Raw genomic sequence first — 8,753 nt, forward strand, 5'->3', positions numbered from 1 at the left:
ATCTGATTTTATTATTATTATTATTATTATAGTAGTAGTATTGCTTTTACCTCGCTCTATGCCACTGCACATTGATTATGTTGTGTAAATTGGTGGATTCTTAATGCACCTGCTTTAAAAAAAATGCTTGCGTCAGGTCAGGTTAAAGAAAATATCCCATCATGCAGCTAGCTCGTACTGAGCACCGTAGGCAGCAGTTTCCCTCGAGGGCTGGGCTGCTAGTACTTTGATAGATGTTTTACATCTAGCCTGCCCTACGGCATTATTCTGAGCCCCTCCAACGCGTTCACACCTCAGTCACGTGACGTTGCCCGTGCCTGCCCTCTGGAGTTGTCGTTTCCATGACAACTGTGGATGCTGGTGCGAGGAGAAAACAACATGCATTGGTATGCAGGTCTGTTGTAGACTCATCTAATAGGAGAAAACAACATGCATTGGTACGCAGGTCTATTGTAGACTCATCTAATAGGAGATAACAACATGCATTGGTACGCAGGTCTGTTGTAGACTCATCTAATAGGAGAAAACAACATGCATTGGTATGCAGGTCTGTTGTAGACTCATCTAATAGGAGAAAACAACATGCATTGGTACGCAGGTCTGTTGTAGACTCATCTAATATATTAGATTAGTCTACAATGCATGTTTTGGTACATGCATTGGTACCCCATCTGTTGTAGACTAATCTAAATATTTATTAGATTAGTGTAGAGTAGACTAATCTATTATATTAGATTTGTCTACAATGCATGTTGTAAGTACATTTACATAAGTATACTGTACAATTGTACGGTATTTGTACTAGAGTATGTCCAATTTCCAATACTTTTATTCTACTCCACTACATCTCAGATGCAAATATTGTACTTTTACTCCACTACATTTATTTAAAAAACTTTAGTTACTTTACCAACTTCAGCCCTATATACATTTTGGCCAGATCTACAAGCTCGCAACTCATTGTCGTGATGAGATGCTTGTAGATCGGCTATTTTCAAAAGATTTGTATACATTTGAAAACTTGTGAAAGGAACATTCTGCATAATGAGTACTTTCCAGACTTTTACTTGTAACGAGTTTACTTGTTGTACGAGTTCCAATCTGGTTTCAGAACATCCCACTCCACTGACACATGCCTTCTCTATTTGAGCGACCACATCAAACACGAGGTGGATGCTGGAAAATACTGCGGCATGGTCATGCTGGACCTCCAAAAGGCTTTTGACACCGTGAACCACTCCATACTGGTTAACAAGCTTAAAGCTATTGGTTTTGATAGCACATCAGTGAGCTGGATGCAATCCTACCTGGAGGGGAGAGAACAGATGGTGGAAGTGAACGGAACACTGTCCCCCCCCCCTCCCAGTGAGCTGTGGCGTCCCACAAGGAAGCATACTAGGGCCTTTACTGTTCCTAATATATGTAAACGACATGACTTCAGCTTGTGACTGCAACTTGTTCCTGTTCGCAGACGACTCAGCACTGCTGGTCTCGGACAGGAACAAACTGCAGGTTGAAAAGACCCTCAGCTCTGAACTCGGTAGAATCTGCACCTGGCTCGCTGATAACAAACTATCCTTACACCTGGGAAAAACTGAATCCATTCTCTTCGGATCAAATAGTAATCTCAAAAAGGCAGATGGCTTCTTGGTTAGAGTTGGTGATGATATTATCACACGGAAGGATCAAATTACCTACCTAGGTTCCATCCTGGAGGCCAATCTTTCCGGTGATAAGATGGCCACCAACGTAATCAAAAAAGTCAATCAAAGAACAAGATTCCTCTACAGGATCTCCTCACTGGTCGACAAAAACACCTTGAAGACCTTAACAGGAGCCCTTGTACAAGGTTTCTTTGACTATGCATCCACCTCCTGGTACCACAGCACCTCAAAGGCCCTTAAAACAAGGCTCCAGACCTCCCAAAACAAACTGGTCAGGCTCCTACTTGGCCTCACCCCCCGAACCCACCTCACCCCTGCCCACTTTGACAGGCTGGGATGGCTTAGGGTCGACGACAGAGTACAGCATCTTGCAATGGGTCTGGTCCACAAGATTAGATACACCACCAAGATACCCATGTACCTGTCTAAATACTTCCTTAATGTAAACGAAGTCCACACCCACAACACCAGAGGGAGTGCAACAAACCATGTACAACCCAGATTCGGCACAAACAAGGGACTAAATTCTTTTCGCTCCTATGCGACCAAAATGTGGAACGCCCTACCAACAGTCATTAAGACATGTGAATCCCTTGGCTCCTTCAAAACTACTCTCAAAGGGCACCTACGGATGGCTGCAATTCGAAACTGGCCTCTGTAAAAGCTGAATTTTTATCTGGATTGTACTATGTTTTTGTATGGACGTGGTGTTGGGTGCCTGCACATATGCACACATGGCATCAACGCATGGTGTTGTGTGCAGGCGCCCTACACTCTGTCTTTGTACTATGGATTGTACTATGTTTTTGTATGGACGTGGTGTTGGGTGCCTGCACATATGCACACATGGCATCAACGCATGGTGTTGTGTGCAGGCGCCCTACACTCTGTCTTTCGTTTTCTTTTCTTTTATCCCCCTGTTCCCCTCACTGTATATATATTTTTTTCCCTTTTCGCTTCCTATATGATGAATTCCTGTTCTGTTCTTTAACTACATAGAAGTGTCTATTTGTTTGTCTCTAAATGTTTTGATGAATTGAACAATGTGGACCCTGTTGTAAACAAGTGTAAGGCTTAATTGGGTCGTCCACTCACAGTTAACAGTCTTTGTATTGAGTTTGTGCTTGAAATGTACTGTAATTCTGCAAACTGTTAATAAAGATTTCAATCAATCAATCAAGATGGAGTTCTACATTGCAGTATGGTAAACAATTAGATTTGGTTGAGGAACAGATGTAAATATCTGATTGTCATAAGCCATTCAACAATGTATTTACAAAATCACATCAATACAGTATGCTCAGCTCAACAGAACAGAACTACTTACTTTACTTTATTAAAACATGAGTAATTGTGAGGAAAATCTGGCCCACATAGCTAATGAACCCAGTTATTTGGTGGTAAGCCTAGAGGCTGTGGTTTTCACCAATTAAATACAGTATCAAAGTGTATTCAAGATGACATTATTATAATTCTTTGCAATAATTATACACTTGTACGCTTGTTTCCGGTCCAGTTGGTTCCGCTGCTCCAATTTTCAGAGGATCATGCAGGCATCAATAATTTGTGAGCCACTCTCTGCATGCTTGTACGGTATGTATATGCAATTTTCCTATAGCCTCAATGTGATGTATTGAGCATGTACTAAATCCCAGTGGTGGGAAGTAACCAAGTACATTGACTTAATATTCTAAGTACATTTACTTAAGTACTGTACTTAAGTACAATGTTGAAGTATTTGTACTTGAGTATTTCCAAATTCAAATACTTTTACTTTATAGCCTATTCCACTACATCTTGGATCCAAATATTACTTTACTCCAAATATTATATTGTATTTTACTAGTTACTTGTAGATTTGTATTAGGCCTATATTACAAAACATACAATAACCACTTCAGTCCACTTTTGTCCATTTGAAAATGCAACACTTAGATAAAGGACATAACATGTCTACAGTGGATTTTTATGAAACAAACACTTTGATGATAGAAAGAGAATAATTCAAGCTTTTTGTACAGCTGCAATGTTGGTGAGTTTGACGTTGTGTAATACAAATCAGATAGGACTTTTCTGTTTGGATGAATGGGCTTTCTATGGGACTTTGCACCTTGTTAGCACCTTGCCATTAACTTATATGGTATAAGATGGCCGCGGTCTGCATATGGTCCATAGGCCTACTTTTGTACTTTTAGTCAAGTACATTTTGTACTCCAGACTTTTACTTGTAACAAGAGTATTTTGCAGTAATGATAGGTCTACTTTTAATAAGAAATGTGAGTACCGGTAGGTTACTTTTTTCCACCACTGACTAAAGCCTAGCACGCACTGACTGGATCCTTCATGAATGTTTCATGAATCCCACTATACAGCCTTATCTCTGTCATGAATCCCACTATACAGCCTTATCTCTGTCAGTCACCACCAATTCACATCAGATAGCACATAGTTGTGCACTCTAAAATTGTATAAATTAAACATTGAGAATTTGACTTGTTGAGCAGGGTGGAAAAAGCACTCAAATGTTTTAAATAAAGTAAAAGTTTCAATACTGTAATGTCGAAATACAGTATTGGTATTTATATATATATATAATATAATATATATATATATATGAGAGAGAGAGAGAGAGAAAAAACATGATCTACACGTTCACATTGCGTTGCATTGCGATGCATTGTTTGTTTGTAGATCGGATATATTCGGCTGTAGTGTATATAGGGCTAATGTGGGTAATGTATTTTTTGTAATTATAATCAAAGTCTACAAAGTCATTACAGTTTTCAAATAAATGTAGTGGCGTAAAAGTACAATATTTGGATCCGAGATGTTGTGAAGTAAAAGTAGGCTACTAGAAATTGGAAATACTCAAGTAAAGTACAAATACCTCAAAATTGTACTTAAATACAGTACTTCAATAAATGTACTTAGTTACTTTCCAGTAAGTTTCCACCACTGGGGTTGAGAGAAAAATATGGTGGTAAAACAGTAAGTGGACAGTAGTCTGCACTGGCCTGTAGGTGGCACTGTTTGTCATCTCCAGAACAGATATTGTACACGTGCACACTTTTTTGATTGATTGATTGAAATATGTATTAACAGTTTGTAGAATTACAGTACATTTCAAGCACAAACTCAATACAGAGACTGTTAACTGTGAGTGGACGACCCAATTAAGCATTACACTTGTTTACAACAGGGTCCACATTGTTCAATTCATCAAAACATTTAGAGACATACAAATAGACACTTCTATGTAGTTAAAGAACAGAACAGGAATTCATCATATAGGAAGCAAAAAGGGAAAAGATACATATACAGTGAGGGGAAAGGGGGGGGGGGGGGGTGGGGGGGATTCAGATTTTACAGAGGCCAGTTTCGAATTGCAGCCATCCGTAGAGCGGTTTTGAAGGAGAGCGGTGAGAGCGGTTTTGAAGGAGTCAAGGGATTCACACGTCTTAATGACTGTTGGTAGGGCGTTCCACATTTTGGTGGCATAGGAGCGAAAATAATTTAGTCCCTTGTTTGTGCCGAATCTGGGTTGTACATGGTTTGTTGCACTCCCTCTGGTGTTGTGGGTGTGGACTTCGTTTACATTAAGGAAGTATTTAGACAGGTACATGGGTATCTTAGTGGTGTATCAAATCTTGTGGACCAGACCCATTGCAAGATGCTGTACTCTGTCGTCGACCCTAAGCCATCCCAGCCTGTCAAAGTGGGCAGGGGTGAGGTGGGTTCGGGGTGTGAGGCCAAGTAGGAGCCTGACCAGTTTGTTTTGGGAGGTCTGGAGCCTTGTTTTAAGGGCCTTTGAGGTGCTGTGGTACCAAGAGGTGGATGCATAGTCAAAGAAACCTTGTACGAGGGCTCCTGTTAAGGTCTTCAAGGTGTTTTTGTTGACCAGTGAGGAGATCCTGTAAAGGAATCTTGTTCTTTGATTGACTTTTTTGATTACGTTGGTGGCCATTTTATCACCGGAAAGATTGGCCTCCAGGATGGAACCTAGGTAGTGTTCAAATGGTGGTGTGTGTGTGTGTGTGTGTGTGTGTGTGTGTGTGTGTGTGTGTGTGTGTGTGTGTGTGTGTGTGCGGGGCCCCATAACGGAGGGTGTAGCCCCAGGGTGAGGGGGTCTCCCCGGAGGCATTGTGGAAACACATTTACATTGTGAGAGGAACACGTAACAGTGTCCTCTTACAGTCAGTGCTCTGCATGCTCCACAGATGTCTTATTTATTGAAACACCCACATGTTGTTTACACAGAGCAACAGAGGATGGAGTCCTAGCTAGGTGTGTCAGCCTGCTTAGTTGTCCGACAACTTGCATTCAAGACCGTTGTAGTTCTGGGTCCAAAATTCCAAACCAGTGATAACCCTTTTTTTTTAATCACTTTTAGATGACGTCTTCTTCAGAATGTAACGGATAACCTTATTGTAACCCAAAGGCCCCCTCTTTAAATCCACTTAAACTCTGTATGTTCTGAGTTGACCAGGTCCCCCAAGGCTCTGTCCGCTATAGTATTTCCATCTACACTTCTTTTTGCCAAGAGTAGACGATCTACGCACGCTCACAACAAAGCACTGCATTGCAAATCGCTGTGAGCTAGTGGATTGGCTATATTTTTGCCCACTGTTCGCCACCATATAGGTTGAAGTGGTTAATGGGTCCTTTTGGTTAGATTTGTACACTCTCAGAGTTAAATTATAACACCCATGGTTTGTTGTATTGTGTACCAACTAACAAGGTGCAGCTGGTTGACCTTTGTTGAAAAGCATTCCCGATCATTTGTAACTGATTATTCCATGATGACTCATTGGCTTACTAAAGTGATGGGGTATTTTCTTAAACTGTAAATAACCCTGTCCATGAGTTCTCTCCAGATAGTTTAGCCTTGATTGGCGTAAAATGAGACACTCATGGATGAGAGAGAGTTCACCCACCCATCTGGTATGCCCCTCGAAATATGAGAGAGAGAGAGAGAGAGAGACAAAAATCAGGTGGTCAGTGGTAGAAAAAGTACTGAAAATTAAACATGTAATTGAGTAAAAGTTCAACAAAAGTATTGGCCTGAAAGTAACCATTCTACCCAAGTATTTTGAAAACAGCAGATCTACAAGCTCACAATGCATCGCATCGCATGTACACTTGTACATGAAATGTATAGGCCTAACGTGTTTAATGTATGTTTTGTAATAGCCTAACCCAAATCTACAATGTTAGTTAGTTAGTTAGTTCTTTAGTTACAGTATAGTATAAAGTTAAAGCTAAAGTTTTCAAATGCTTGTAGTGGAGTAAAAGTACAATATTTTCCTCTGAGATGTAGTAAAAGTATTGGAAATTGGAATTACTTAAATAAAGTAGATGGCTAGTACATGGATACTTTCCACCACTGGTGGTAGACAGTAAAAATGAGAGAGAGAGAGAGCGAGAGAGAGAGAGGGAGAGAGAGAGAGAGAGAAACATAAGGTCTTAAAGTCTTGCAGATGGATGACAAATGTGGAATAAAGTGTTCCCTTCCATCAGTAGGCTATGTAATGTGTTTCAGCAATCTACTCCATGTCTGACAGACGCTGTTCCATTTCATCTCGATATCCTTTAATATGAGGAGTCACTCTAAGTATCAGTTTATTGACCAAGGAGGTTATTTGCACAAAAATCTAGGTAAATTGGTGCAACTCCGTGTGGGGGTGAGCCGCCCTGCGTCCGGAACGGTCGATAAATGACAGTTACCATGTGGGGGTCCCCGGAACATCCACACCCCCAGGTACACGCCCAGGGGGCCAGGCCGGTTCCGGCGAGCCACCCCGCATCCGAAATGTTTGAGAAATGATAGTTACCGTGTGGGGGTCCCCAGGGGGTCCCTCTACTGTACTGTCATTGTACTGTAACAGCCAAAATCATCATACTGCATGTGCGTGTATGTGTTTGCGCAACAGTGACACTTGGTTGTGAAAACCAACCAAAAGCTATTTTCGTGCTCGGACACAGACAGGGACCCAGGCAGGGACACACATAGCTGTCTGTAATAGGAGTGGTTGCGACACTCAAAAATCTACTACTGTCAGGTGCCCACCTGAATATGTGCCATTGAGGTTTTCACTGTCTTTCTTTTTTTATCTGAATCAGAATCGTATGTTTGGTATGCACTATGCACATATGCATTTTTAAAATGAGAGACAAGTGCAGAATAGTCTGCCTCAAAAAGCAGGGCTGGATTTAAGGGGCTGGGTGCCCCTGTGGCTTGAGTTATTGGTGGGGCCCGCACTACAACCACAAAATGATACGCTAACTATTACGCCAACCAGAACTTCTGACCAGAAACACATGCATCCCAATAGAGTACTGTATGTTATTGGCATAATTGTAAGCACATGAAGAAAAATCAAGGCCATTCTCTGAGGATGACAGAACAACTAGCAATGTCACCACTAGTGCTGTAACTATTGATTATTTTTGTATTGATTATTCTATAGAGCACCAAAGTCTGACGTCAATTTCGGTAGAGGGCGCTAAGTCAACGGGTTCATGTACTTTTTATTTGCAAGGTCTTTTTTTTTAGATTGACTCAAATAAGAACTCTTTGAAAAAAAAAAACGCCTCGGGATCCCTCAGGAGGAAGTTACTAATGTTGCTCTAGAGTGGGAAGTCTGGAGCACTGTTGGAACTGTTGCCCCTGCGACCCGACTCCAAAGCGGTTGAAGATGGATGGACGGATGATTAATATTGTTTATATTTATTGTATCTTAATTTAACCCATTTTGGGCGGGGACCCCTTTTGGTGTTTTAAACATTATGTTATAAGCTCATAGCACGCCACAGAGTGGCGCGCTATGAACTTGTAGGTCTGCTATTTTTGAAAAATCGTTAAAATGTGCCTCGAATCTTTCAGAAATTGTCATGATTTAGAAAACTTTTTTTTTTAAATTTCGACGTCAGGCCTATCACTGAATTGATTAAATAATTTAAGTGTTATTTTTTACAAACAGTGTTGTGCAAAAATAGTACAACTACAATCTACAAGCTCACAATGCATCAAGGTGTTTTAAACCTTTTAATTTCAAGGATACCCATAACTCTGAGTTTCAGACCAGTCCA

The sequence above is a fragment of the Protomyctophum bolini genome (genome assembly GCF_963924005.1).
Source record: "Protomyctophum bolini genome assembly, chromosome: 22".
Lineage (NCBI taxonomy): Eukaryota > Metazoa > Chordata > Actinopteri > Myctophiformes > Myctophidae > Protomyctophum > Protomyctophum bolini.